At 42.3% G+C, this 25,941-nt stretch overlaps 1 protein-coding gene across 2 annotated transcripts in view; it reads left to right on the top strand.

Annotated features, from left to right (window-relative positions):
- The window catches only part of SGMS1 (sphingomyelin synthase 1), a 103,609-nt gene that overhangs the window by 22,916 nt on the left and 54,752 nt on the right, over positions 1 to 25,941 (top strand). The window contains exon 2 of one of the 2 annotated variants that reach the window (XM_031053319.2): positions 743 to 783. The exons of the other annotated variant lie outside the window; for it this stretch is intronic. The gene's annotated coding sequence lies outside the window, so the exon portion shown is untranslated. The remainder of the gene's footprint in view (positions 1 to 742; positions 784 to 25,941) is intronic. 2 annotated transcript variants of the gene reach the window in all.

Below are 25,941 nucleotides of genomic sequence, written 5' to 3'. Positions count from 1 at the left end.
TATTTTCTGGTGATTATTGGAAATTTTTAGCATCTCACCCTGCAGGGACAGTTGAAAATGTTGGTATCTACCAAGTTACTTAACAGTGTCTTAGTGTTCATCTATTGTAAAGATTCCAAGTGCCTCTGGGAAGCTGGGACCCTAAGTGGTAAAGGGACTCGGCAATGTTGGGGTCAGATTTGTGGAGAGGAGTGTGTCCTGTGAGGTGTTTTTTGGAAGGCTGAACTGCAAGGTGGGGAGGAGGTCTGAGGGAGGGGAATTACTAGTTTAGAAACGGGAAGAGACAGTTTCCTTTTAACGGGATTGCTGTTTGTTGTATAGTCATGTGTTAGGCCTCCAGTGACATGACCTAAAAATACAGGCAACAGGCAAGGGGGGGTTTGGATCTGGTTGTTTCTTACTGGAAGTGGCTTTCCTTCTTTGTTATATCCTGTCTCTCCTGTAGTTATTTAGTAAGAGAACTCAAAAGTTGTCATCTTTACTAGTGCTCATGCAGTCTCCCCCTCCCTCCCTTCTAATAATTATACTTTACCCTATTTACACCATAAAATGAAAGTCAAAGCTGATGTTGTACAGTCTAGTGCAGAAAGTACACAGGTGTCTTAAATGTGAGACTGATCACAGTTATGTACTTATGTGCTAGAAGTGCAAATTTTAATAGTGAGGAAGGCATGCTTGCTGCAAACAGTTTTGTTAGTTTGTCACTGAAGTCTGAGCATCTTCCCCTCTGTTTTGTTCACAGAGCCTTATTCAGTCAATGACATGTTGGAAGAACTCACTAAGGTAATCTCATGAATAAATCTTGCTAATTAACAATTATGTTGCTGTCAGCAGTGATGATAGTTTTCTCAGGTCTTTGGGACACTAGGAATGAGTTTGCAAGCATGCTAGCCATTTGGCTACTGTCTTTCCATACAAGAAATGGGCTGTCTCCTTCATTAGGAATGTGGTGTGCCTGGGAGAGGGGAATTATCTCTAAATCTTCCTCAAGTAGAAATGGAATCTAAAAATATTATGCTTTTTTACAGTTAAAGACAAAAAATGTGAAATGGAAGTTATTCTAAAATACAACAGCAAAAGTTGGGGTGGGAGAGTGAAGTATTTGGGTAATGGTTCCCTACTGCAGTTCTACATAAATTAGCATTGTTCTTTTCTTAAATACCCTTTCACTGGGAGTGAGGTCAGCCTTTTTGCTGCATGATTTTATTGTCTCTTCAGGAAGTGTGTACAGGCAAACAACTGTAGATTAGAAGCAATTTGCAAAATAGTTCATGATTAGCATGCTTTGGAGAGGTTTTCTATGTGAGAACTGCATCACAAATTTTACTGGCTTCCTATGTTCAATGAATTAACTGTGAGGAGGATTAAAATGACATCTTAGACATTGGTTAAACGTTCTCTCAAAATCCTTTATGTTGTCTTTTAATCGATTAATTTGGCTTCTTTAATCCACAAGTGTACTGTGTTGGCCAGCTCATGCAAGTGATCTATTTAAGCTGAATTTCTCCAGTGTATTTTAAGAAGTACTTTGGTGTGTCTGGCAAATGAGAAGCAAGCGTGCTAGTGATATGTGCCTGCCTTCCTGTGCTAAGGTGTAAAATGAAAATGCTGCTGTAATCATTGAGGTGCCACGTTTGGTAGCTGGTTAACCCAGACTTTGTAGACATTTCTGATCCTCGCTGTTTATATTGGATAAGAAAGTAAGACAGCAGCCTACATTTGCTCGTTTTGCAGCAGTGCCGCTTGTATATATGTGTTAAGCAGAAGGGAAAAGAGGTAGAGGAGAATCCTCAACAGCTTCATATCTATGCTTTGCAGGCACAGCTGATGGACAGACAAGACATTTTTACTTCTGTAAAGTCTCAAAGTTGCACTTAGATGGGGATATATATTCTCCTAAATTGTGCATATGGTTGGTTAGCTTTTAATACTTCAGGGATGACAAGGATGTTAGCATTCACCTGGAAAACACTTAAATATTAATAAAAGGAATGTGCTCTTTCTGGAAATCCTGTGAATTTCTTCAAGCTGTAATTTATTTAAATGCGTTCACCAGAGATGCAGCTTCTTCTCTAAGCCTGTCCTAAGTTTGAGGCTTTGCTGGTTACAGTTTATTAGATGACATGTTATAAAATGGTGCATATATTCTGAGTTAGCTAGCAATGCAGTAGAGGGTGTTTGGGTGCTATTAACAATGACTGCTGATTCTTAGCCATCTTGTGATAGGGAGAACAAGATCGGCAGACGTTAATTTTAATGGCATCAAAACCATCACAATTGCTTCCATATTAACGAAACACAGCAGATGTCAGAGCAAGTGGTATTACAGACATAGAATCATAGAATAGTTAGGGTTGGAAATGACTGTAAGATCATCTAGTTCCAACCCCACTGTCATGGGCAGGGACACCTCACACTAAACCATGTTACCCAAGGCTCTGTCCAACCTGGCCTTGAACACTGCCATGGATGAAGCATTCACAGCTTCCCTGGACAGCCCATTTCAGTACCTCACCACCCTTACAGTAAAGGATTTCTTCCTTATGTCCAATCTCAATTTCCCCTGTTAAAGTTTTAACCATTACCCTTCGTCCTGTCAGTACAGTCAGTAGCAAAGAGTCCCTCACCAGCATCCTTGTAGGTCCCCTTCAGATACTGAAGGCTGCTATGAGGTCTCCATGCAGCCTTCTCTTCTCCAGGCTGAACAGCCCCAACTTTCTCAACCTCTCTTCATACAGCAGATGCTCCAGTCCCCTGATCATCCTCGTGGACCTTCTCTGGACTTGTTCTAACAGTTCCATGTCCTTTTTATGTTGAGGACACCAGAACTGCACACAATACTCCAGGTGAGGTCTCACGAGAGCAGAGTAGAGGGGCAGGATCACCTCCTTCCACCTGCTGGTCATGTTCCTTTTGATGCAGCCCAGGATACAGTTGGCTTTCTGGGCTGTAAGCACACACTGAAGCCGGCTCATGTTCATTTTCTCATTGACCAACACCCCCAGGTCCTTCTCCACAGGGCTGCTCTGAATCTCTTCTTTGCCCAACCTGTAGCTGTGCCTGGGATTGCTCCCACCCAGATGTGGGACCTTGCACTTGTCATGGTTAAACTTCATGAGGTTGGCATCAGCCCACCTCACAAGTGTGTCAAGGTCCCTGTGGATGGCATTCCTTCCCTCCAGCATTATCAACCAAACCACACAGCTTGGTGTCTTCGGCAAACTTGCTGAGGGTGCCCTCAATCCCACGGTCCATGTCACAGACAAAGATGTTGAACAAGACCAGTCCCAACACTGATCCCTGAGGGACACCACTTGTTACTGGTCTCCAGCTGGACGTCGAGCCGTTGGCCACAACTCTTTGCATACACCCATCCATCCAGTTCTTTATCCACTGAGTGGTCCCTCATCAAATTGATGTCTCTCCAATTTAGAGACAAGGACGTGATGTGGGACAGTGTTGAATGCTTTGCTGGATGACATCAGCTGCTCCACCCCTGTCCATCAGTTCCATAGCCCCATCATAGAAGGCTACCAGATCAGTCAGGCAGGATTTCCCCTTAGTGAAGCCATGTTGGCTGTCACCAAGCACCTTGTTGTTTTTCATGTGCCCTAGCATGCTTTCCAGGAGAATGTGCTCCAGGATTTTGCCAGGCACAGAGGTGAGACTGACTGGTCTATAGTTCCTTGGGTCATCCATTTTCCCCTTCTTGAAAAGGAGGGTTATATTTCCCTTTTTCCAGTAGTTGGGAGCTTCACCTGACTGCCATGATATTTCAGATATGATGGCCAGTGGCTTAGCAACTTCATTCGCCAGCTCCTTCAGGACCCGTGGATAGATTTCATCAGGTCCCATGGACTTTTGTACATTCAGATTCTTAAACCTGACAGAGCTGAGTGTTGTCACGTTACATGCTAAAATAGAAGTGAGCTTCTCTTGTGCTTTTATGGTTTGGTATCTCTTAGCAACGCCAGAAACTGAACTACTTCCATAAAGTTACTAACATGCAGTTTAAGGAACCTGGGCTCTGAGCTTGGCTGTCTGTTCCCCAGCAGGGCAGAAGCCACTGCTGTGTGAACAGAAGGGCCTTACCCTGTTGGAAGGAGCAGAGGGTGGAGGAGTTTGGCACACAGGCTAATATGTTTAGGTAAGATGGGTCTTTTATTTTCTGAGAAGTATATAAAAAATGTGTTTTTATAAAATAATGAAACCCTATGTGTGCCACAGGAAAGATAGGAAGGAGCTCTTATCAAACCTTGCCATACAGTTCTGCTGTCAGTGTAACTTTTTTCTAACTCACTCAGAAATAATTCTGTATGTGGCAGAAGGGGTGTCCTTAAAGGGTCTGTATGGCTTTATACAGGAGAGTAAGAGTCTACAGCTAGTGTCAAACATCTTGGGAGTGCTTGTAGTGTTCAGCAGCACATGCTGATTCATGACTTGCTCATCAAAAATCATAGAACCATAGAATAGTTAGGGTTGGAAAGGACCTTAAGATCATCTACTTCCAATCCCCCTGCCATGGGCAGGGACACCTCACACTAACAAGTGTGTTTGAGTACCAGTTTATGCTTTACTATCTCTTGGATCAGGGTGGAGTGGGTGGGAATGACAGAGGACACCATCTTTCCTAGAAGAGCGGGTATGCAGAATTTGGAGCTTTCCCTCTGGATGCAGAGAGGGAGACACCAGGCTGGCTTTCTTACTGTTCATGCTGATGCTGCTCTCAGCAGATGGGTGGTTTCTTGTACTTCATAAAACTTTGCAAGATGAGCGAGTGCTTGTGAGCAGAGGGAGTATGATATGTTTGGGAGGGTGGATGTTGTTAGGAGATAACAGCATAGTTACTTATGGAACCAGGGCCTTCCTCCTTACTGCAGATGTGCCAGTAGGTGTTCATGGGATGGATAACTTGTTTTATGTTTTGTAGACATTAGCTCTTATTAGTGCAATCCTACAGCAAACAGGGCAGGGTAGGTTTTTTACTGAGCTGCTTTGTTGCTGGCAGTGTGCCATGGCTTCATCTGGATCAGCAAAAGCAGAGAAGAATCTTCTGGCCACTGGAGTCTAGACTGGTGGGTGCTCGTGGGGGGTATTTGGAGCAGGGGGTGCCTCATGGCACCCTCCTTGAAGCGCTGTGGTGGACTAATCTAGAGGATGAGGCAAGAATTTCCAAATAATCCTAAACATAGCTAAAAAGGAGTCCAGGAAAGCAGAATTGCAATTATGAAGGCTGCTTGCTTCCCGGCAGTCAGTTATTTGGATTCGGTTTTGCTTCAGCAAGCAGAATTTGATTTCCTACCCCACCCCCCAACTAGTATGAATGCAAGTGTATGAATCACTGTTTTCTAACTAATGTGAATGGAGTAGGGAGACCATCTGGTTTTCTTTTTCCCAAAAGTTAATTTAAACAGCCTTGCTAAAGGTGGCTGGTTCTCTTTCAAATTTCCCCCCGGTTTTGTCTTCCTTGAAAGGTTGGGTGAAGACTGTATTTGCTTCCTAGCCACAGGGCTCTGTGATTTTCTTCTGCTGCCAGTTCTAACGTTTGGCTGTGCGAAAGCTGAGTAACAGGGATAAAGAGAAGCCTGTTACCTGGGTGCTGACACTTGGGGATCTTGGTCAAATAGATTTTGATTTTTTTACTCTTTGTTTTTGCTTTGGTGCAGGTGCTTCCTCTCTCTTGTAAATGATGTTGATTATCTTGAAGAATAGCAGAAAAGGCTTTCAGCCTTCCTCTTCTGCTGCCCCTGCAATTTATTTGTCAGCAAAACCTATTGTCTTGTGTGATGCTTGATTAGGGGCCTGGGTTCAGGGCCAGCTCACTTCAAAGAAAACACTGAGATTTATTTCTTTAGTTTATGTTTCCAGTGCAATGTGTGTCTCAAGAATTGTTTTGCTTGATTGCTCTTTTTGTTAAAGAAAAGGTGTTCTGTGTATTGCTGGAACTGGGTATGGCTTTCAAGAGTGAAACAGTGAGATTCCCGTGATGTTGTGAATAGACGACTTCTGGTCTGTGGTACCCTAGACCAGAGTTCTTCTTCCAGATAAGGACAATTAAGGGAAGGAAGATGCAGTTTGTGTGTAGATGCTCCCAGCCCCTTATTTCTTAGGAAATCTTTGCCCTTCTGGCTGTAGAAGCTAGGGTGATATGTTGGGTAGACAACCAGTCTGGCAGCTGGAATACCTGGTTTGTGTTCCCAGTTCTGCATTAGATGAAGAGAATGACCTGCAAAGAGAAAATAAAGGGGGCATATGCCCTTTCTTTCTGCTTGTAGTTATGCTTTTGTCTTTCAATAATCATTTGAAACTGCAAGGATTTGCTGAAAGACATTGTGGGAGATTTTCCTGGTCTTGTTTGGTTTGATCTGTGCTTTGAAAGCTTCATGACTGATGTAGGAGATAGAGGGGTGTCGTAAGAATCAGAGAATAAAAATGGAACTGTTGGACACAGATTCTGGGAAAGGGTGTGTGTTTGAAACTGTTACTTATTTGTAACCTGCTTGACACTGAACAAACCAAGGCCTTCCTGTCCCAGCTGGGGAAGCTGCTGCCTTTTTCTCAAAGTATTCTTGAATATTAGTGAGACTGAGCTGGCTGTTCTGAGAGGCTGGGAAAAGGGGCAGACCAGAAGAGCAGGTTTCAGTTGTCATTCTTCTAATGCAGTTGTCATTCTTTTTGCAGGTGCCTCAGGCAAATTTGTTTTTGGAAAGTTGGTTTTAGCCCCTGCCCTATAGATATCACAGTACTGCGTGCCTCTAAATTTCGTGTTGTACAGTTGTTTTGTAGTGCTTCTGCAGATACTCTTAAGAAATACCATCAGTGACTAAAAATGAGGAAAAATGCCATGACTAAGCAACAGTGCTGCTGAAAATTAGGGAACTATTTAATTTATTTATTTATTTTGTGTCCCATGTAAGGTAAATTGCTATGATTGGCTTTCTGCAGTTGCTGCTTTCTGAAAGCTGGCATCTATGTGATAGTTGTTCTGGACAAATTGTAGTATTTAGCTTGTATCACAGGTTAACCCCAGCTGCCAGCTGAGCCCCATGCAGCTGCTCACTTACTCTCCCCATGTTGGGATGGGGGAGAGAATCAGAAGGGTAAAAGTGAGAGAACTTGTGGGTTGAGGTAAAGACAGTTAAATAGGGGAAGCAAAAACCATATATGTAAGAAAAGCAAACCAAGGAATTCCTTCTCCACTTCCCATGGGCAGGCAGGTGTTCAGCCATGCTCAGGACAGCAAGACTCCAAGTGCAACCGTTACTTGGGAAGACAAATGCCATCACTACAGACTTCCCCCACCCCCTCCTTTTTCCCCCAGCTTTATATACTGAGCATAACTCCATAATGCATGGAATATCCCTTTGGTCAGTTGAGGTCACTGTCCTAGCTGTGTCCCTCCCAACTCTTTGTGCATCCTCAGCCTACTCGAGGTGGGGTGAGAGGCAGAAGTTGGGTTTTTTTCTGTGTAAGCACTGCTCAGTGAAAAGGAAGATATTCCTCTGTTATAAACACTGTTTGCAGCACAAATCCAAACCATAGCCCCATTCCAGCTACGATGAATAATAACTACTCCAGCCAAACCCAGCACAATCAGTCATGAAAAAATTCTACTTTCTGTATGCTTTTACAACTATATTAAGAGTGGAAGACACTTTTACCAGACACCACAAGCTCATGTCACTGTATTGATTCAACTTTTGTTTTCCCTGGATCCAGTACACAAACATGATGAATAATGTAGTAATCTATTAATTAAAGTTTAATGCAGGTTTAATAGGGGTTGAGCATCAATGTGTACAGTGCAAAGAGGTACAAGGCTGCTTTGCTCCATGGAACAAGATTCAAACCAAATACCCTAGGGTGTGTGGCATACTTTGTAATTTATGTAAATATACTACTTGCAGGTGCTTTGGTACGTAACACCTCTCTGTTTTTTTTGTGTACTTGTCTCAGTATATGGCAGCATACCTCCAAACTCATAGGGTCACAAATCTCGTGGACGTCTTGTTCCTGAGATCTAGGGATCTGAGTATACTATTAAGATACTGTTGTCTTTTCAGTGGCTTCGCTGCCCCCTTTTTTTTCTTTTTAGTTTGAGTACTATTTTTTAAACGAAGTTCCCTTTCCTCAGTTGTTAGCTTTACAGAGCTAGAGCCTTAAAATAATCCAGGAAGCCTTTTGTTATATAAATATACTCATCCTCTGGCTTGGCACTCTGTGTGCTTTTATGTAGCTGCTTGCTGAGTTCTCTTTAAATTTAAATTTCAGTGTCTTTAAAGGAGAAACTGGGTGTTGCTTTTTTATAGCACTTAATGGTTCTGACCATGGCAGCTCTCTGGACTCAGAAAGCAAAGCAAACACACTGATTGCTGTGTAATGACAGTGTAACAGTGATTATTTAAAGCAGACAGTGCAGTACAAGGCAGTGGTTTGTGGCTGGAACTCAATTTCTACATCTCTTACTGATTCTTGTATAAGCTTGTTACTGTCAGGTATGCTTTTATCCACCGGATTTAACTCCACAGGAACAGAGCCTCAGCCTGTTTTGTATATTTTGAAAATATTTTTACTTAAGTTGCGTGTTCAGAAATAAAAATATGTATTAAACCAGCAAAACTTGGAATGGTTATATTAAAATTTCAGTGCAGACTTGCAGACTGCTTGTTACTTTAACAGGCATGGAGATTTTCAGCCATCAGATTTTCCAGTTAAATGAGCAACAGTCAGCTAGGGCAGATGTGATTTTGTTGGTTTTTAAACAAATCAACTTGCCCACCTCTCCAAAACCCCATGAACAAGCCCCAACAAAAATACCCCACCACCCTGTGAAATGTCAAATGTGTAGGAGATAATCTCCATTAAATGCAGTGACTAGTTTCTGGGTGTTGTCTTGTAGAAGTAACTTTGGGGAAATGTAGTAATCACGTATGTAACTGAATGTGGATTTAGAGTTTTACTGTATCCTTTGTAGGACATAAGTTCCTTGGGACATTGACTTTTTAAGTAATACCTTTGCTGCTAGGAAAGCTTGTGCTTGAAGTTGCTAATGAGGAAAGAGGTGACATGGCAGGCTAAAGCCTGAAATCTGCTGTGTCAGCACTGCTTTTATTCACCTTCTGTAAGCAACAGGCAACACCTTTTACAGCACCACCTGGCCAACCTGCTGATGGTTTTATCCTTGCTCTCCAAAAAAGTGGGTAATCCTTCTCAGTTCCTGTTTGACTCCCTTACTAACACCCTCCACCCCCAACTTTTTCCAGATGTACCTGAGCTGCATGCATCAAAACTATTCCATAGAAGTGGGAATGTCAAGGGGATGTTGCAGAATCTGCATGGTTGGTTTTGGTAAAAACACAAAGTCTGTAGGTCATGTTTTAAAAGTGAGGAGGATGAAGTGTGAACATGTGCAGTCCCCTGGTAGTGCCTGATTCCTGGCTGTGGTCTGATGTGCTGCTGCTGCCTCCTCCCATGTCAGTGTTACACCAAGAGAGGAGTGAGTAGTCCAAGTAGAGAAGCAGTGGTGTAACATCTTGGGTGCTTACCCCACACTGAGTTTTGGAGCAGATATTGTATATTTCCTGTGCTCAGTTTGTTCGGATCGATCAAATTCAACTTCGGTAGGTTCCCTAGCTGTTACTGCTTATTAAATAGCTTGGCTGGTTCTTTGTAAGCAGGTAGTTGCTGATAGTTTCACTCTTGTCTCTTAATGCATTTGCCATTAGACACTAGCTGTTTCTTGGAAAAGGCAAAGGATGTGCTAGCAGGAAACAACATAGTTAATGAAAACAGGCCATACATGCTGCTGATTAATCCTTAATCCAAGGAGAAAATCTTCCTTTTCCAGTGTCATGGTTTAACCCCAGCCAGCAGCTAAGCCCCATGCAGCCGCTTGCTCACTCTCCCTGTGTTGGGATGGGGGAGAGAACCAGATGGGTAAAAATGAGAGAACTCATGGATTGAGACGAAGACGTTTTACAGGGAAAGCAAAAGCTGTTCACACAAGAAAAGCAAACCAAGGAATTTCTTCACCACTTCCCGTGGGCAGGCAGGTTTTCAGCCATGTCCAGGACAGTAGGGCTTCATTGTGTGTAACTGTTACTTGGGAAGACAAATGCCATGACTACAAACTTGCCTCCCCCCCTTCCCCTCCCCTCCTACTTCTTCCCCCCAGCTTTATATAGTGAGTATGACTCCATAATGTGTGGAATATCCTTTTGGTCAATTGGAGTCAGCTGTCCTAGCTGTCTCTCCTCCCAGCTTCTTGTACACCCCCAGCCTATTTGCCGGTGGGGTGAGAGGCAGAAGAGGCCTTAACTCTGTGTAAGCACTGCTCAGCAAAAAGGAAAACATCCCTCTGTTATGAAGACTGTTCGCAACACAAATCCAAACCATAGCCCCATACCAGCTACTGTGAGTAAAATTAATGGTACCGCAGCCAGAACAAGCATGTCTAGATTTGTTAACTGAATCAGAAAATGACCTTTTTCCTGAGGCTCTGACTTTGAGATTCATTCATAATTTACAGACCCAAGTAACAGGATTTCCTGTAAGGGTGTGCTCACCAATTCTCACATGTGTTCAAGCAGAAAAGGGGTTTTTTTTTGTCTTCCTTTGCATCTCGTTTGCTTGTGCTCCTTTTTGTTTAGGCGTAATTCTTACTAACGTACATGGGATTCCATTGGCCTTTGGTCACATCTACCTGAGAGGCCTGGGGATAGGACAGGGCACCTAGCAAGTACTGAAACAGTCTGTGTAATCTACTTAGGGTTCAACTGCTTGAAAACTGCATGTAGAAACCTCTACTGTTTATCTGAAAGGCAGTTTCTGCTTTGAAATACAGCACAGCTCTTATGAAACTCTTTTCACTTCCTTTGGAGGCTGTGTAGCTGATCTGAAACTCTGGGGCTACTGTGTGTGACTGTTCCTGTAGCTCTTAGCACGCAGTTGAAAGATAAGCTATTATGCTGAAGCGCACATGCTACTTCATGCTGAAGTCATGCTGGAGGTAGTTCAAAATGTCTTGCTTATTTGGATTAATTCACATGGGAATGCCGTCTTGCTGATCTATAATCTTGTTTTGCTTTCTAGTTTATGTCTGGTTTCTTTGCATTCAGCAAACCTGTATTCACTGTGCTGAAGGATTTAATGAATCTGGGCAGCCCCTTAGATCCAGGAGATGTAGTGGCTGATTGCCATACTTCTGTTTTGCTTGGCTTTTGGGAAGCTGCGTTATTAATGGGCTCTTTTCTCTCAGCATCATTACATGGATCCAACAGGCTCTGTTCCTATGTTAGACCCTATTAAATAGCTTTCTCTTTATTGGATAAGTATTGACTAGTTCGTTCATTATTTGAATGACAGACATAGTTATTTTAAATTACTCCATGGTTTTGCAGTTTCATTATTCCACAGATGATACAGTTACTGGGATTTTATGCTTTGTTTCCGTTAATTTGTTAAATGTTTGTCTTTGTTCTCATAGATTTGTTTTCAAGATGTGTTAAAACAAAAAGTTGTTGTTTTGGTGGGGTTTTTAATTTTTTTAATTCCTAGCCCCCGCCTGTGCTCCCCTTCCCTCTGCTGTCTCCATTTCCAGTGAAGAGCTGAAATGCTGTCAGCTACTGTTTTGACAGGTAGTACTAACTAGGAAGACAAAATGTTATATCTAATGTATTTTGCTCCATGGTGGTAAATGTGTAGCAAATGTTGGATAGATTATTTGATATTAAAACGTTGAGCGATTTTGTAGTTCTAATGGAGGATGTCTGCTCTGTCACTGAAATACTCTGTGACTCTCCCAGCTGTTCACATCATGTGCCCATCCAAGCTACATCTAGGCAGACTTAAATATCATTTTGTCTAGAGCAGGCTCCTACTTTTATGTTCCTCTTTGCACTTCTGTGCATTGTGGAGCTCCATTGCAGCCATCTCCAGGCACTGACGCATCACTAAATTCCTCAAGATTTACTAATAGTTTCTTGGAAAGCTGGTGTAAACACAGCCTTGGGAGCTCCCTGCCACATCTGTGAAAGGCAAGAGGCAGAAAAGGTAAGGAATGCACTTTGCACAAGTGTTGGTTTTATTATTAGGATATTTTAGCTGTGCTTTTGTGGTTGCTTTGGATGCTTCATAAATGCTGTCACTGAGCAAAATAACTGCTACCCTCCTCAGCCCAATGCAGCTACTTGTGTCTGCCCCTGCCAAAGACTTAAATGGTGTACATCTGACAGCATAACTACCTTGCCATAGTACTGGTTTGTCAAACTGCGTGCTCCAAAAATAATAATCCTGCAGCATTTAAAAATACATTTTAAAAAAGCATTTAAATGAAGCCAGCAGCAGATGCAAAATGGTGCACTGTAGGTAAGGCAGAGATAGACTAGACAGGTCTGGGCATAGCAGTCAACATGGACAACATGCAACTTCCCTGAGTCCTGAAACTATATCATAGAATCATAGAATAGTTAGGGTTGGAAAGGAGCTCAAGCTCATCCAGTTCCACGCCCCTGCCATGGGCAGGAACACCTCACACTAAACCATGTCACCCAAGGCTCTGTCCAACCTGGCCTTTAACACCGCCAAGAATGGAGCATTCACAACTTCTCAGTTTGTTCTTGTGTTGTTTTCCCCTCCCCTACTTTCCTCCCCCCCATGTTTTAGTCTTTTGTGAAGTTCCTTTGGGAAGGCAGCTGAATACCATGAATGCAAAGGCACTGACTCCAGTTTTGCAATGCTCTACAGATTTTGCTGATCCTGTTTAAAGTCCCCAGACAGTTGATCTAGCAAACCTGCTGCTCAATGGATGATCTAATTCCCAGTGAATGCTGTGATCATGAACATTACCCTACATTACAGAAATTATTTGAAAACTGGTGTGTATTCCTCAAGCTGTCAGTTGTCTTTCAGTATCCTCGTTGTGCTCTTTCATCTTTAAATACTTATGCTGAAGCTCAAATAAGCTTACCTGTCAGCAGTTATGAGAATGTCTTTTCTCATCTCTAGCTGCTCCTTGATCATAGTTGTACTAGGCAGTTTCAAACCTGTTCACAAAGGAGAGAAGGCAAATGGCTATGTTGTAGCTGCTGTTTCTCTACATGATTTTTCTCATACTCCAGTAATATTCAGCATGAAGTTGTCTTTGTGCTTTGTGAGGATGTCTGTTTCCTCAAAGGCAACTCGTGAGCTCTCTGCTCATACTCCCTAAGGGCTAATGCTGTGGGCAAATCTGTCAAAGCAGAAGGACAGCTCCGTCCTTAAATCACTGCTAGCTCTGAAGCATCACCAACCAGCTGGATTTCAGGTTTGTTAGCAACGTGGTAACATCATGGAGCTGAGGCTGGATTCTTTAATTGCATTGACTTGCTTTAGAGCAATAGTTGCACAAGTAAATTGCATGCAGTGTCCCAAGATACTTAGTCACAAAATTGCAAGTGGTGCATGAAAATACACTGATTTCATGCCCATCTTCTTCAAGGTTTTCCTGACGCATTGTCAAGAAAAGTTTTTAATGAACAGCCTGCTCCTTTGTTGAATTTTAGAATTTATCTTCAGTGAATGCTATATAAAAATGATGAAATAAAGGAGGATGCCACAAGGATAAAGAGCTTAAAAATTCTGTGACTCTTATGTGGTTACTTTCTGTAGGATTTAGTTTATAGAATATATATAAGGCAGTATTTCAGCTTTTATTTATACAGCTGAAGCAGCCAGTATGTAAGTGAGCTCATTTCTGTGTGTAGGGGAAATACGTTGCGTACTCAGCTTCACAACTGAAATGCATTGCTGTTTGCACATAGAATTGCTTAGCCAAAAGGCAAGGGGCAACAGCAGATAGTCATTGTTTGTATTTCTTTGCTGTAAAGCAGTGCCTTAAATTAGGAAACTTTTTTATTCTGAGCCTTTTTCCCTTACACAATAACCACTGTGAACTACTAGTCCAGACACAAATCAAAATGTTAGCACTTAATGATTTCTGGGGTTGTCATCTTAAAATTCCACAGAAAACAAATGCAGGTTGTTTGGGTTGCTGTTGTAACTTGCTAATTCAAGAGCTCTGATGTCAATTGTCTTATGATGACCTTCAGCACCGTGAATTCAGCAATCTTAAATTGGTGGTGTTTGGGTGCTGTGTAGTTTGGCATGGCTCATCCTAAAAATGGTGTTTCATGGGAAGTACATCCCTCTGAGCGTGGTATGAGGGATGTACTTCTGGCTGGCGTGGGATTGGAGCCATCAGCCTTTTGCTCTTCTGACATCATGTACTATGTGTATCATGGTTAAGGTGAAGAAAGGGAGTTCCTCTCTGCTGTTTATAGGACAGTGCTCAGTTTTTTGCAACTTTGCCCCCTCTGGAAGGGAAAACCAAGCACAGTATGGTTTTACTGGATTTTCAGTAGGTATCTAGAGTCTTTGCAGTGGCATCAGTGAGGGCCAAAGGCTGAGATGAAAATGAGTTGAACTGAGCTTGACACAGAAAGAATGCACATGAAGAGTTCAGGATAAGGGAGTTTGAAGGAGGAGTGGAGGGTGAGTGACATTCATGGCTTTTCTGTCTATAGCTTTGGAGAGCTGTTGCATGTCATTTAATACCCATCTTGCCAAACTGCCCTAATACTCTTTTCATGTCCCTCACCCTCATTTTGCTTGGTTTGACCTGGATGAGAAGTGGGTGTTGGAAAAAGATGCTTCTGACAGCTGAAATTTCTCTGTTCAGAAAGAGGCAGCACAAACACACTGAAAGATATATGTTAGGTATCAGTGAAATAACTGAGACCTTTTAGGATGGCAGTCTACTTGGTGAACAGTGAGACAAGGTTATTCAGGTATTGAAAGATTTGATACCTTATTGTAAGGAGAACTGCTTGTCAAAATCTCATGCCAGTGGGCATGTATCTCTGTTCAGGAATGTATTCTGGATGGGCAGGAGGGTGTCACTGTGCAGTGTGAGGATTGGATGGACAAGTGGTCTAGAGAGGAGTGGCTCACTGAAAAAAGAAGGGAACAGAGCATCCAACAGCCTGAGTGCCTGAGGAGTGCTGTTTCATAGACCATATAATATAGTTTGAATTCTACAAGTGAGAACTCCTTTGAAACTTGCAATTCCAGGTGGGGTACCCAAGAAAGTCTGTTGTGGACCTGTTGATTCTTTTTCTTCTCAAGGTGGGGTGCTAGATACTTAATGGAATGAAAGCCTAGTTATCATCACAAGCAAAATTAACCCATCCTTCCTGCCTGTTTCAACCAGCATCCAAAACTGTGCAGTAGGAGTACCTGGCAGGCTGTTCCAAGGTAGAGCTTCATTTTTACCCCACACCCTTGCCAAGGGCAACATCTGAAGACTTAGAAAATTATTTCTGTAAGTGAACTTACATGAACAGCAAATTTTCGGCTGCATCCTGCTGCTTCCTGCGGGTGCAAGATGCATTGTCTCTGCGAAAAGGCATGCTAAAACTGAAATTTGTTATCTGTGCATTCATAATCCTATTTTTTGTCACTAAACTGCCTGCCTAAGGGTTATTTTCTTAATGTTTCTACACTGATTCTTTAGTTTTAGCTGGAAATTTCTTATATTCAGCCATTATCTGCTTCCCTGTAGTAATTTTGGATGGAGTGAAAATGGTCACGTTAAAGCAGATATGCATTGTCATCCTTTGTTGGGAGGAGTTTGAGGTGCTGAAAACTGGTGAAAAAAACCCTATGTAGCAGGCAGGAATTTCAGGATACAGCTCTGCCCCTTGGTGTACTATGATTGTTAATGACACAAAAAATACGGGATGCTCTGATTCCGCATGAAAAGAGAAAACAAGCATGTGTCCAGCGTAGGTGAGGAAAGCAGTCTGGTATGTGATGCATGGTCACTGAAACTGTAAAGCAGCAATTGGTTACTAATAGAAAAGCAGGTGTTTATCCCCCCCCCCCCCCCACTCCACCATGGGCCTCAGTAGGGGTCACTTTGCAGGTACTGAATTGGGAAATAATAAATACAAAGCACAGGTAGCTCAGGATGCTCATCCTGTTGTTTTATATGTAGCCCATGGGCTCTGAATTCATGCTTGTCTGCTCTGAACCCAAAATCCATGCTTCTGCTTTCCCACTGCTACTGTCCTCTCTGTTCTTTTGGGTTTGGCACCTGTGAAGCACTGATGGTTTTGCTCCCTGTTCTCCATGGCTTGCTTGAGTTGTCAGCAGATCCATTGTGTGTCTGTAAGTCTGAGCATAGTGGTGCAGAGTAGGGGTCAGCAATACATGTGATGAGGGGAGAATGCTTATCTAATTGTCTGGGCATGGAAGAGGAGTTGGGTGCCCATTGGGTTGAGGTGCTTTGCAAAGATGTGGAGAACACTGGGTTGGGACATGTAAAAGAAATGGGTGGTTCCCACAATGTGCCTGAGCAGCAGAGTGTGAGTGCTTTACTAGGGAGAAACAAGAAGATGGAGAAAGGCTTCTTCATGCACAGGGATGTGATTAATGCATTGCTGTGCTGCTCTGGTTGAAATGAAGTTTTGGAAACAGCCACTGTGAGAGATTAAGAGATTACTGCATTTTGCAGGCCCTTCCCTGTCTCTGAAATGTAATGCTTGTTTGTGCAGCACTGGCAGGATGCAAAATTAGGTTTGGGTTTTGTTCTGCACTTGGGAGGACTTTTTTTTTTTTCTTCTGAAATTGGAGATCCAAACGCTGAAAATAACTTTAAAGTCAAAGTAGTAAATGAATTAATGTTATTTGTGAAGGAATAGAGAGCAGAATAGCAAGCTACTGTAAAAAACCAATCAACCAACCCCCACCCTCTCTTCTCTATGATTCCCTGTGTCTTGAATGCCTGTCCTGCATCTCCTTTCTGGATAAAGGTTCAGGAAAAGATGATGCTGTAATCAAAGGCATGGAGCAGCTGTTGTATAAAAGGAGGTAAATAAACTTTGACTCTATAGCAGAGAGAAGAAATGATTGTGAGTGGAGGAAGTGAGAAGAGGAATGTCACGTGAAGTGTGAGCAGAGGATGACTGTACTCAGGTCTTCCTCATTCAAAAAATAGTGTCAAATAAAAGAAGGAAACAACAAGCTTATAACAAGGGAAAGTTTTTCCTTAGATAACGCTTTTCTTTGGGTGGTGCACAGTTATGCTGTGGTATTCCCTGCTGCAGGATGTTGCTGAAAGTTTAAGAGGCTCAAGGGAGCCTGGATAAAACCTAGCCATGGCTTATTAAAGACAGTATCTCCTGCATCAGGGAACAGTTACTAAAGCAGTGATCTGAAAAAGGGAACACCATCTGTGTTAAACTTGCTGCAGAACTATGAAACTTAATGTTGTAAGTAGACAATAAATAATGCTCAGCTGATTTCAAATGCCACATCGTATAGATGCATGCTACTGCAGGGGCTACAGGTTGGAGCTGCAAATTAAATGTGGGATTTCTTACTTGGTTTTGGTAGCTAATGGGAAACAGGCACATATTAGCAAGTCATTTGGGTGATAAAAAGTTGATGTTTAAGAGCAGATTGTAGCAGCAGTTGTCTTGGGTAGTGTGCTGTGTTCCTTCACCAAAGTTTTGCAGTCTGGAGCTAATAGGAGAGAGCTAATAGCTGGGTAAGTTGGAGTGGCAGCTTGCCAGCTAGTGCCTGGAGTATTGATTGGTTATTTATTGTTATGCACTGAAGGCAGACAGGCTTCAGAATTTCCCTGGAAGCTCTATTTTCAGCATGATGTAATACTTGAGTGGAGCTGAAACTCTGGGATTGCACCACTGAAGTCACTGGGGTGCCTTTGGGAGTGAAGATTTCTTACACTGTGCCTTGCTTTTACTACAGAGAGGGTTTGCTTGTCTGCTGTATGAAAGGACCAAATTTCTGAAGAGAATTTGGTGCTCAGCAGTGTGTGGGTATTAAGAGGCTTTAGGAGGTGTAGGAGGCTGGAGGTGGAATCGCATCCTTTGAGTCAGAGCTGTTTTGATGTGCTGGAAAGAAATTGGCAGCTAGAAGTAAAAGGGGAGGAAAAAAAAATACCAAACATTGAACTACTATATGATTTTGAGTAGAGAAGCAAGACTTGTGCAGAAGGTGTTTAAAAATTTATACTGACTTGTGTGGGGTGAACATCAAAGTATAGGTAAGGATATGGTGGGGTCAGCTCACATGCTGCACACGCACATGGCACCTTTGCAGTGGTGTGTTGCCAAACTGTGGTATCTTGGAAATTAGAGTCTGTTCAGTGGGCTCCATCCAAAGGTGTGGATTTAATAACCTGTGTGATAACGCTGAGAGTAAATTCATAGTGATTTGTAGCTCTTCTGATCTTTCTTGAACTCTGACTGCTTGTGTCTGTTGTGTGAAGTGGCTGCTTCTGCATTTCTGAGCAAGGTTGAAACTATGGACTTGCTTTGCTTCCTCAGGAAGGCAACTGATCTTGCTGAAGATGGCAAGGGCAGTATTTCTGAATGTGCTTGGACTAAGTTTACTGTAAGGAACTGAAAAATGTAGATGATAACTGTTGGAAGGGAAAGCATGTATTTCTTGCACGAGTAGCAAAAGATTTACAGATGATTTGTTTTATAGATAAATATTGTTTGTCTGTATTTCTGTAGTAATAAGCAGTTCGCCAACTGAATTTAAAAGCCTAAACTTTGCTATAATCAAGGGACTTTTTTAGATTTTTTTTTCTGTCCCATCTGCTGAGTTCTTCACTCATGGCTGAGATGTCACGTGGCGCAAAAAGAGCCAAGAGAAGTGAGGAATCTTGGTATCCCATGGTAACTCTCCCTTTCCTTAGTTTTTTAACTCATTTGCTTTGCTACCAAATAGCATAACCTGACTGTGGGATTAGGTTTGCTGTGCTCAGATGTAGGTGAAGGTTAGATTGCAGTGTTTTCAGTCTCTAAATTATTTACACATGGTAGTGTAAACTACCCTTTAAATTAACCCAAAAAATAAACCACAAGCAAACAGCCCCCACTCTGATACAAAACTGACACCCCCACCACACTCAGAAAACTATAAACTCCCTACCCTAACTTCTTAACATGCAGGAAGCATTGGTTGGGGCTTTTACTCTTTGTTTGCCGTTCAGAATATTGAAGCTCATCTGCGAAGTTTTAGCAGACTACATGTAGATATCCTGCAAGCATGTGTTAGAGGTAAAATTCTCCCCAAAGCTAAATTTGCCTTTCAGGTCTTACAGCTCACCCAGGGTTTGTTGCTAGAAACTTGTTAGGTGAAGAAACTTCCTTCCTCCCTCTCCCTCTCCCTCTCCCTCTCCCTCTCCCTCTCCCTCTCCCTCTCCCTCTCCCTCTCCCTCTCCCTCTCCCTCTCCCTCTCCCTCTCCCTCTCCCTCTCCCTCTCCCTCTCCCTCTCCCTCTCCCTCTCCCTCTCCCTCTCCCTCTCCCTCTCCCTCTCCCTCTCCCTCTCCCTCTCCCTCTCCCTCTCCCTCTCCCTCTCCCTCTCCCTCTCCCTCTCCCTCTCCCTCTCCCTCTCCCTCTCCCTCTCCCTCTCCCTCTCCCTCTCCCTCTCCCTCTCCCTCTCCCTCTCCCTCTCCCTCTCCCCTCCCATCAGCTGTTTTTGTAACCTGTGATTGTTATATGCAGTTACTGGATGCATCTTAATTAGAAATATCCGACACATCTCCCAAGAAAAGCTCTTGGTTGTGTATTCAGATAATGCTCATATTCTTTAGATTTCTGATTATTAAAAAAAAAGTGTCACTTAAACCCATTTTCTATGCCTAAACATGCACTGCAGACTTTATTATATTAAAAGAGTAGTGGTATGATCTGGTCATCCTGAAACTCAAGGCTGCAAATACAGTAGCTCCTCACCCAATTTAAGCAGAGTGTATAGTCTTTGCATGAGAGACCTTGAATTTCTTGCACTCTGTTTCCAAACTCTTTTGAGTATGTTTCCTAAATATCTTACAGCACAGCTGGTGCAAACCCTGCTAAAGCAATGCAAGTCTGGCTAAACTCTCCCCTGCTGATTTTATTTTTGTTTTATGGTAGGCAACAGCTTTCAGAAACCAGATTTATTATTGGGGAAAAAAGAAAGGTAGTTTTGCTTGCATGTAGTTCACATGTGCTGCTGGAGAGGAGACTGTGGTGAAGTTCTGCAATGTGGCAGGATTTCCATTTGCAGTTGCTGGAGCTACAAGTGAGCTTATGGCATTTCAGTTCCAAGGATAAAGCAGGAGTTTTCAGAGTTAAGGTACCAGTGCACAGGGATGACTCATTTTGGTGTGTCCAACAGCTTTGGAATCAGTTTTTGAATGAAAGAGGATGTGACTGTGGTGTTTGGGGGAGGAGGAGAGGATGACAGGCATAGAGATGTTATCTTGACCAATTTTTTGGCTTCCTGGATTTGGGGCAATTGATCTGCTTGATGTTTGCTCTTGAGAGAGTACTAAACTGTCAGTTGATATACAACATACCTAAAGGCACCTGGATTATTTGGATGTATGGAAAGGCTTTTCTGGTATGCATGGGCTCTGTCTTCTCTAGCTGTGCCCAGCAGGATATGTATCTCTGCTCTGAACAAGTATTCAGTACAAAGCACTGTTCTTATTGTAATGGGACTGAATTGCCTTCTGTTTAATTTTTAGTTACGTGCAGACCGTGGTGCTAGCTTGAGCTGTGGGTATGCTTCAGAGTGCTGCATGGTTAAATCCAAACAATAGGCTGCTTGTGGCAACTGAAAGTAGTGGGGGGGGAAAAATTCCTCTTCTGTAATTGCAGGAAAAAGCAAGCCTGTTTGCAGCAGGAATCAGCAAAAGTTTATTAAGTCATACTTTACTTTTTTTTTCCCCTGCATTTTCTACATAGATTATGATGATTTAAGCATAAATTGCTTAGGCAGAAAAAGCACTTGGTCTGCCTTTTAGTTACTGATTACAGTAGCTTTGACTTAGTGGTATGAAGAACTGCTGTACCTTTGAGGATGACTGTGTATGCAAGAACTGTTTGAGAGTACATTTGTGCGTGTCTGTGAGGGTGTCTCCTGAGCGAACACCTACATTTATGAAAGACTTCTAATAAAAAAGGTAGAATTAATGATTCATTCAATAGAATCTGCTGGTGGTAGCTTTTTAGCCTGGTCAGTACCAAAAAATAATCTAATGCTTTTTGGTTTGTTTTTTGTTCTTGTTTGGATGATACAGTTGACCTTGCAAGTGCTAGTTGGAAGCAGAGAGAGTTCAGGAACCCTTCCCAAACAGGCCAGGCTTTTGTGGCAGTAGGGGAGAAGGAATCCTGATAAAGAAATCCGCATAATACAAGTATGATGTGGCAAGCTGCTGTAATACAAATATTAAGTGTATGCAACTGGTGACTGTGTTGGAAACACAGAAGAAAGGTGAGGAGTTTGAAGTCCACAACTAAAGATTATTAAAGCCAATAATAGCAAGTTTGCCTTCCAGGACAGAAAATCAGAGGCAGGTGGTTTAATGTCCTTTGAATACAGGAATATTTGTGTGGACATAGGTTAGATGTCAGAGGACTGCTACCCTGTAACCAGACGTTCGCCATTTTAATAATTTTAAGTGTGGGATGTTTAATAGGTAAATAAGATGATTGGATTATAGCTTCATCTAGATAAGGTTAAAAACTATCAGCCACCTTGCAAGTCAAGCTGCTTCTTTTTCCCAACAAAAGCTTTGTGCCTTTTACCTCCAGTATTTCCTGCTGCTCACACTTACCAGCTGTTTCATAAGATTCATGTGATTGCTTTTACATGCTAAACTGCTGACTCTGAGTCCATCTTGAAATGGTTAACAATAAACTATTTCCTCTATATAATCTTGAGCAAAATACTGTTATGCCACTGCTATAAAGTCTTAGACCTGTTGTACAGAAACAGGGTGCTCACCTGAGGAAACCGGAGATGACAGTGATAGTTAGAAGAGTTGGAGTTGGGGAGAGGAGGACTGTGACATGTGTCAAATTAAATTTAAGATCCCTGTGTTAATTGAGGAAAAGTTGAGAGCAGCAGGCACTCTTTTTTTTTTTTCCCCAACAAGTAGCTGTAACTTTCCATGTAGGTAGCTTTGAACTGGTATTGCATCTACTGACATAAGCTCATGTAAAGATTTAATTCACTTCATTGGTATTGTTGAGGTTTTGAATTATTGGGTGAGAAAGCGCTTTTGTATTGATTATGTACTTAAGTTTTTGCTGTGTTGTGAAGGTCTTTGTCTGATGTAGCTTTTTGTTTTTGGAGATATGGGTACATAGGTTTATGGTTAAAAATAAAAAGGGCGGGAAGAGCCCTCAAAACCAGCCAAAATATGTCCTCAGTAGCTCATCCTGTGCTGATGTTCTCTGGGGGAAAGGATGGTCTCTTCCCTTTTGTAAGAAATACTGTGTCAGAGGAAAATCTCAGAGTGGAACAGTCAGTTCTGTAAGTCCCAGCGTTATCATCTTGTTAGATGGTTTCCTGTAGTAGTGCCACTGTGGGCGCTGGGAGCAGCTGTGAAATTGGGAATAGTGTGCAGTGCTTCTGGGTTTAGAGATGTCGAAGTCGCAGGTATCCCAGTATTCTTCCATCGAGTCCAGTAGATCTGCCCCTGAGTAGTCTGTGTTGTTTCTGTAGTTGAGTCTAGCTGCAAAATGGCTGTGTAGAGATCCCATAAGGATCTGTAGGTTCCCATACTTCTTATACTGTCCCTGTGCTTTATTCAAGGCCTTAAGGATATCCAAGGAAGAGAGTGTGGGGCACCTGGGTGAGAAAGGCAGAGGGCTACCTGTCACCTTTTGGAGTAGTGAGATGAGGAGAAGACTTCTTTGGACTCATACAGGCAGGGATGATTTCCACAAAGAACAGTCCATTTTCTGAGCTCAAGAAACTCTACTGCTCTCTTCAGAGCAGGTCAAGGGGAAAGTGATCACCTGTCATTGCTTTGCCTTCATGCACACCCTGCAGACTTGCAGTGGGGGAATTTAGCTTTTATTTTACAAGGAAATGATTGTTCACATAGCAGATAGAACAAAACAAGTAGCAGCTAGTGTAACAGGCAGCATATCTGGCTTAAATTGAAGAGTCTGACATAAAGTATGGAAAGGCACATCATTCAGATTATGGGACTCCCATCAGTCTGTGGTGAGCTTGTAGGGTCAAGAGGGAAGATAAATTAAGGGTGTGTTACTTAGACTAATAATAGTTTGGAAGGAGAGAAGACTGTAGGCTATAGTACAGCCAAGAGTGCCAGAGCTAAGGGACCCAGAAATACTGCTTTCACTGCGTTTTTTGGACATGGTCAGGATTATTGGGGAAAGCCTTTCCTGGCAACAGTAGGGACTCTCCACAAGTGAAGTTTATCTTTGCAGGCAGCTGCTTGCCCAAGAGTCTGGCTTTTTTGTTTTTTTTGTTCTCTTTTTCTTCTCTTTCCTGTTGGCCTCCTAACTGTTCAGAGCACACCACTGGGTGTCTGGGTTGCACCTAAGGAATTACCTTTATGGAAAAAAAATAAGGAAGAACACATCTGTTGTCCAGAAGATCTGCATCTGTGCTTCTACCTGGAGATCTTGGAATAGCTCTGGTCTATGGTATGACCTCATGTACCACCATGATGAGCATCTGCATGTAATATCAGCTGCACAAGTCTATCTGGGAGCTTCTGGTATGAATATTGGGCAGTCTGGCCTGCACAAGGTAGGCTTGAGCAGTTGCCTCTGTTGAAGTTCTTATGGTCTGTTCTGCTGGTAGAAGTGGAAGGAGTAGGCCTGGACAGGAAAGTTATTGTTGAACCATGATAGTGTGTCTGGTTTTGATGTGTGAAGATGCAATTAAGGGTTTAGGGGAAGTTTGGGGATTTTTTTATTTTTTAACCCTTCTGGATAGGCTGGATGAGTAAAACAGCTTTGCAGGGCCTGACAGAGCCCATATGAGCCTGAAGAAAGGCTTATACAGCATACAGTGCTGTGGGGTACTCCTCTGTATTCCTAGAATCCCTTTCAACACAGAAATACAGATAAACAGGGATTTCTGCTCCCCAGTATGGATTATAATACTGGTGAAATATTTGTGTTGGAAACTGTTATTTCCCATAGGATTCCATGTCTCCTTCCTTTCTAAGAGGTTTGCTTTCTTACATAGTCTGGTCTGAGGCTATAGTGTAATTTAATGCTTCCAAGCATTAACAGGAAGTTAAACAGTGTTTTTTTTTAAAAAAAGGTAAAATAAAAAATATTTCTGAATCTCAAAATTACTTTTGAAACAGCATAGGTAGGAGAGAATCCCTACATGGATTTTATGGGCTCTTGGCTTTTAGTCTTATTTTTTTGTTGGCTTAAAATTAGAATGGCAACTGCTAGTAAGCTTTTAGCAATGAATTTTCTGCAGTCAGCTTTCATTTAACACTGTAAGCCCTGAAAGGCTGTGGTCCGTCTTTGAGTGCTGGAGACAAGCCAGATAAGCACAGTTCTTCAGTGTAGCACTGGGGAGTCCACCAGGACTTGTTAGGTTTTTGCCCTTTTTTTACCATTTTATTTTAGAGATGCATAATGGCTCTGAAACTTGAATTTTCCTTTACTCAGGAAGAATTTTCCTTTACTCTTAACAGGAAGAGCGACTAAGCAGTGCAGTGAGTCAGAGGTGAACATCTTTGTATTGCAAGAAATTAAGAAATAATGTAGGTCTTTTCTGCCAAAATCATCTTGAGTTTATAGCATCACTGATCACAAAGTCTTTTTTACCAGGAGGAAAAGCTGCTGTGTCCATCTTAGTCATGCTGTCCTGTTTCACTGTGTATTTAAGGAAGTAACACAGTTGTTTTTGTCACTAAGTGAACGATCCAGAACTATAGCGATGTTCCCGTTGGATTAGCCTATAGTGAAAAGGCTGTCTGTGCTATGTTGGGTTTATGTTGTTCACCATTCATGAACCCCTGTGTTGGTAATACAGATGTGCCTTGGGCATGAGTTTATGCTTTTCTGATTCAGGACCACTCAGAAGATACATGTGGGGGGCAGGTTGTAGCTGTTTCAACTACACACCTGCTGCTTTGGGGAGGATGGAGTCCTGGCTCCCTTCCCAGCACCCAACCCCCCTTTTGTTTTTGTGGTTGTGTTGTTTTCTTTTTTCTTTTTTTTTTCCTCAGAGACCCCTGAAATTTCAGCAAAACATTTGTTATTGTGTACTAGCAACAGCAGCACAGCCTGCTTTGACTTGACAAACCAGTAATGTCCTCAACACTCTAGTATCCCACTTTGTTTTGCAGCAACCACTGTGTTGGAATGCCAGATGCAGTCTACTGGTGTCTCACAACTTGAATGTGGCTCTTATAGAGGAGCCCCTCTATTACTATGGAAGGCAGCTGGCTTTGCATGCATGTTAATGTGTCTGGACCCAAGTGTGTCCTTTAATCAGTAAATAGCCCTGACACCTGTTACATGGTATTCCCTGGAAATACTCTGAGCTCCTTTTTACCTAAACAGAATGCCAAGAGTATAGAAAAGATGAAACAAATGTATATGCTCAGTGTTACTAGCCTTCAGGCAAGAAAATATACTGTTCATTAAAGTAGCTTATGGCAATATTAGATATAAATAGCAGTCCCTCTGAGGCTTGTCACCATTGTCTACAGCCTAAGTTGGATGGCTTCCTTGTGTTGGTGGCTTCTAGTGGTGAGATAAAGTGGCAGATTAATTGACTTGGAGTAACCAAGAACGGTTTGGTTATGGAGAGCAACCTATCTTCACTCTTTCTAAGGGGAGACAGAGTTTGGGGTTGCTACCACTCCAGCTCCTTTCATGAGAACCAAAATCTCCAATTTAATAAAACCACAGTGCCACAGTGCCAATGTATATTATAAAGACAGAGTTGCTAATGTTTTTATAGCAGTGAGGAGATGATTTAGGCTTAGGTAATTAGCATTGTCCCTTTTCCTCGTAAATCCAGGGAGGATTCTGTAGCTATTTCTGTGTTTAGTTGGTTCTGTGTTACTGCCTTTAATTCAGTAAGAAA

The sequence above is a fragment of the Melopsittacus undulatus genome, chromosome 4, assembly GCF_012275295.1.
Source record: "Melopsittacus undulatus isolate bMelUnd1 chromosome 4, bMelUnd1.mat.Z, whole genome shotgun sequence".
In the NCBI taxonomy this organism is placed as follows: domain Eukaryota; kingdom Metazoa; phylum Chordata; class Aves; order Psittaciformes; family Psittaculidae; genus Melopsittacus; species Melopsittacus undulatus.
The sequence above is the reverse complement of the archived record's forward strand: the minus strand, read 5'-3'. Positions and strand labels throughout refer to the sequence as shown.